Below are 5,797 nucleotides of genomic sequence, written 5' to 3' on the forward strand. Positions count from 1 at the left end.
ATTGGATTGGCAAATGGTTTAAATGTGAGATGCCCCCTCACAGGCTCGGTGTTAAAGCCTATGTGGTTGGCTGCTGGTGGTGTTTTGGGACGTTCTAGAAATTTTAGGGAGATGAACTGAACTGGAGGAAGTAGAGCTCTAGTCTTGGGTCCTAGCAACATTTTATTTATGGCCTCTTCCTGTCTTTCTCATGGCTTCCTGTCACCACCAAGATGGATATTTTCATCATAGTTAATACAAAAGATAGTTAATACAGTGGTATTTTTATGCACACCAGAATTTGAGTAGCATGTCTCATTTTGTTCATTTCCCAACATGGGGTAATTACTTCATATATGCATGATGGGAGGATGAATGGGCAAAGGAATCAAATAAAATTGTATGCTTACAAATAAATCTGTTACTGATACTAAAATACTAATTTAAAAATGTTTACAATGTTCATTGTTCTGTTTCACTAGCATTAAATGTCCAAATTAGTATGAGAATGAAGAGTCATACGTGGACAATGAATCCATTAATAGGTGTGTCACATTTGCATGGTAACATCAGACTGAGATAAATACTTTTTTATGAGAACAAAGAGTGCTGTTACTGATGTTCTAGTTACTCAAGATCTGAGAATCATTTATCTAGGGTCAAAATCAGTGTCGATATCATTTAACTCTGATAATTCGTTTTTAAATTCCAGGTTCTATGCCCACTCCCCCTCTCAAAAAAAGACAAATGCAAGTTTCAAAAGGGATTCGCTTCCCTTCCTGGATATATCCACCTTGCCCCTATACCACCCCAACCCTCTATTTAAACTACCTCTCTGGATGCTCCTCCTACCTCTCTGGATGCTCCTCCTATCTCTCTGGATGCTCCTCCTACCTCTCTGGATGCTCCTCCTACCTCTCTGGATGCTCCTCCTACCTCTCTGGATGCTCCTCCTACCTCTCTGGATGCTCCTCCTACCTCTCTGGTTGCTCCTCCTACCTCTCTGGATGCTCCTCCTACCTCTCTGGATGCTCCTCCTACCTCTCTGGATGCTCCTCCTACCTCTCTGGATGCTGCTCCTACCTCTCTGGATGCTCCTCCTACCTCTCTGGATGCTCCTCCTACCTCTCTGGAAGCTCCTTCTCTACATTTCCAGTCTCATGATTCTCTGCTACCATTTCTCAACATTTTGCACTGGGCCCTTTCTTCTTTTCACTTTCTCGATTGCAACCCATCTTTATAGATTATAAATAATTACCATGTATTTTGCATGGTGCCCAATTTACTGTCCCATCCCCTTCTCTGAGCTGCAACTGTATACCGGACTTCTGAGGAAAGTTTATAAAACACAGGTTTTGCTTTCACAAGTAAAAGAAAAATACCAGTCAGTCTTTGAGTCGATTGAGTACATTGCATAAAATGCCTTCACATGTCAAATATGTGCAAAATGTCTAAATATTACATGTCAGCTACTCATCAACTAACACATGCTCTGGTTTGCTTAAGATGTGTAAAATAGGTCTCTTCAGTAGGATAAACATCACATTTCACAAGCTATGTCGAAATGTATCTAAGTGGATAATGCCAATCATGCTACGATGGAATCCTATTTGGTTGGTAATCTGAACACCTAATTTTGCATCAGTTACTGAAGCTACAGCTACTACCACCTCCCAGACTTCAGAGGGACAGAACATGTGCATCTCTACATCACTGGGAAGTTTCACCGCCCCTTGCCCTCCTTACCTGAGAATTAACTCCTACTCTGGGGCACCTGATTATAGGGGAAATTCCATTGCCTGAAGAAGGCAGGCAAATAAAAGGTCCGTGGCTTATTTCCTCAAGGCCTACAGCCAGTGCTGGTGCACATACCGCACTAAAAACTAGAAAATATCCAGAGAGATAAAAATCCAAAGCCATATGAAGGGGAAGTGAGGATTTCTTCCTGTGGTCAGTGGTGGGAGTAGGGCTCTTATCTCACTCCTTTTGCCCTGGTGTGTTTCAGTCTTCTATGAGTTTTCTTCCATTTCATATTTATTTCAGATGGTGTGCATGAGGGATCTTAGACTTGTCCACAGGCATGTGATGATGTATTCATTTATCTAACACAGACATTTGTGACTGGTACGTCACTGTTCTGAGTGTTCATCAAACATCAGCAATGGGGGCTGGCGAGATGGCTCAGTGGGTAAGAGCACTGACTTGCTCTTCCGAAGGTCGTGAGTTCAAATCCCAGCAACCACATGGTGGCTCACAACCACCCATAATGAGATCTGATGCCCTCTGCTGGTGCGTCTGAAGTCAGCTACATTGTACTTATATATAATAATAAATAAATCTAAAAAAAAAAAAAAAAAAACATCAGCAATGGAAAGTCCCTGCTCAGACGACCTTTACATGACAGTGTGCATGAAACAAAGTCAGACAAGAGACTTCTATTAAGAAAAACAAGGCAGAGAGTGGAGAGAGACTGTCACTACTAAGCAAGGCTTCACAGTCTTCAAAGTGACATGTGGACCTGTTGGGATCACAGTCTCAACAACCAACTGAATAGCTGGGTAGAAAACTCGGATATATAAACTTAAACAATTCAGTAATATTTATACACTTTCCTTGCAATAAGAGAAGATGCATCCTTTTACATATGCATGGAATAGTCTCTAGAGTCAACCATATGCTAGGCCTCAAAACAAGTTTCAAAAAACTTGAGAGCTTTGAATCATTAAAAAAAAACAAAAACCCAAACACAATTCGCTTAAATATTGACAATAGAAGGGAGTTGGAGAAATCACCAAATCTTTGGAAATTGAACAAGACATTATATGGATATACAATATGCATATTTTAAACCTTTTCAGCTGAACAGAAGCCAAAAATCTCAGGGCCAGCAAGATGGCTAAGTGATTAAAAGTTCTTGTCACACAGTTTGATAACCTGAGATCCATCCTTGTACCCCACAGTGGAGGGAGAGAACTTAACTCTCAAAACTTGTCCTTTGACATTCACATGTAGACTGCAGTATGCGCATGACTGAACTCGTCTCCAGATGCATCACATGCACTAATTAATAATAATAAATACAATTTAAAAATAAAACTTGGTGTGTATAGCAACATATTCCTCTAATTCCTTTTGAAGGATGGGGAGGCAGAAGGACTCTGAGCTATAGGCTAGCCTGGGCTACTTATCTAATCCCATCTCAGAAAAAAAAAAAAAAAGAACTCAATCGACACATTTGCCATAAGAAGCTAGAAAAAGAGGAGTTAGTTTAATCCAAAGCAAGTAGAAAAATAGGAAACGACAAAGATTATAGTAGAAAACAAAGAAACACCAAAGATAACAGAGAAAATTCATAAAACCAAACGTTCATTCCATGAAAATATCAACGAACCTGACAAATCCCTAGCTTGACAAGAGGATGTAAGTCACCAAAATCAGGGTGATAGTAGAAAAATCCCTAACAACCTCTAATCATGAATGAGTGGCGTGAACAGTGTGTGCCAACAAATCAAATGCCTTGTGCATAGTGAACAAACATGATAAATACATAAATGATGTAAACTGACTCAAAAAAATTAGAAAATTTAAATAAACCTAAATTAAAGGAATCAAATTAATAGTTCAAGTTTTTTCACAAAGAAAATGTCAGTCCCAAATGACTTCAATAGTGAATTCTAACAAATAATCAGGAAAAAAAAACCTTCAAATTCTTTACACTCTCACAAGAAAGGAGAAAGAAACGCTTCCACACATATCCTATGAACCCAGTTATTATGGTGGTTTTTAAAAAAAGCCCTACAGGTATCGCAAGAAAATCAGCTTGCAATGTTTTATAAACACCGGTTTTAAAAGTCCTGGCAAACTTAACAAGATGAAAGTAGAAAAAGATCAGATACCATCATCAAGTAGAATTAAACAAATGAATACAAGTACTTACTTTCAAAAAAGGGGAAATAGCTATGAAAATCAACTCAAGGAATGGAGGGTTTGTTATGGCTCAGAGCCTGAGGGTAGAGCTAACAGGTAAAGAAGGCATGGGCACCAGAGAGTGAGGTAGCTGGTCACATTGCACCTCAGGCAGCAGAGAGGCATTCTGGTGCTCAGCTTGGACTCTCCTTTTCATCCATCCAGTACTCCAGGTCCAAGAATGATGCTGCCAATCTTTAGCATGGTTCTGTGTGCCTTAACCCAGTCTAGAATTCTCTCAGGCGTGCCTAGAGGTTTATCAAACTGGGTGATTCTAGTTCCTGTCAAATTGATGATCAAATATTAAATACTGCAGTCAACTTGACACAAGCATATCACTTGTAGCCCACAATTACCCACCCCTTGTCCCTATCAGCTCACAGCCACTTCATAAAGAAAAATCTATTCAGTCCACCTTCAAATGTTCCCGTGGTCTCTAACAGCCCCAATACCGTTTAAAGCCCAAGTCTTCTCTGCAATTCAAGACAATCTCTTAACTCTGAGCACTTATAAAATCAAAATTGAGTGATATAGTTCCAATATACAATGGCCCAGAGTAAAAATTCCTGTTCTGACAGGAAGGGATAGAGATACAGCAAAGACCACATCAAAATAAGAGGAAGGCCTGACTGAGTAAACACCAAAGCCTAAAGCTCCATTCTGAGCACCGAGGTTCCTCATAAAATCACCTATACTCCATAGGTCTTGGTTAGCCCCGCCTCTCATACTCTGCAGCTTGCAGTGTATATACCTTCCCTCAGGCTAACTTGATTCTGTGTCTGCAATTTCTTCAATTGAAGCTCTAAGTTTTTATCACCTTCGGAGCTTCATGCAACAGCCTATAGGGGGCTCCTTTCAGGGCACCCAACCCTGTCACACATTGCCTGGCCTGAGCAGCCTTCAGGAGCCCTAGCAAAAGACTTCAAGATCCTCTTACTCTTGCGTCTTTCATGCCTGTTGTGATGGTTTGAATATGCTTGGCCCATGGGAAGCACTACTATTAGGAAGAGTGGCCTTGTTGGAGGAAGTGCACTGCTGTGGAGGTGGGCTTTGAGGGCTCCTAATGCTCAAGACTGCCACCTGCAGGACACAGTCTCTCCTGGCGGCAGTCAAATCAAGATGTAGAGCACTCTGCTTCTTCTTCAGCACCATGTCTGCCTGGACTTCTTCCATGATGATAATGGACTGAACCTGAACCTCTGAAACTGCAAGCCAGCCCCAAGTAAATATTGTCCTTTATAAAAATTGCTGTACTGGCTGGTTTTATGTGTCAACTAGACACAGGCTGGGGTTATCACAGAGAAAGGAGCATCAGTTGGGGAAATGCCTCCATGAGATGCAACTGTGGTGTATTTTCTCAATTAGCGATCAAGGGGGAAAGGCCTCTTATAGGTGGGACCATCTCTGGGTTGGCAGTCTTGGGTTCTATAAGAGAGCAGGCTGAGCAAGCCAGGGGAAGCAAGCCAGTAAAGAACATCCCTCCATGGCCTCTGTATCAGCTCCTGCTTCCTGACCTGCTTGAGTTCTAGTCCTGAATTCCTTCAGTGATGAACAGCAATGTGGAAGTGTAAGCTGAATAAACCCTTTCCTCCCCAACTTGATTCTTGGTCATGAAGTTTTGTCCAGGAATAGAAACCCCGACTAAGACAAATTGGTACCAGCATGGTGGGATATTCCTGTGACAGCCTGACCATGTTTTGGGGAGGACTGTGGAAGGACTTTGGAACTTTGGGCCAGAAGATCCATTCGGTGTTAAGAGCTCTGCTGAAGTTGTGTAGGAGCTTGGAAGATAATGTTGAGAGCAGTGCAGAAGATGGAGGCCTGGCTTGTGAAATTTCAGAGGGAAGATTAA

This window comes from Mus musculus, chromosome 1, assembly GCF_000001635.26.
Source record: "Mus musculus strain C57BL/6J chromosome 1, GRCm38.p6 C57BL/6J".
Taxonomy (NCBI): Eukaryota; Metazoa; Chordata; class Mammalia; order Rodentia; family Muridae; genus Mus; species Mus musculus.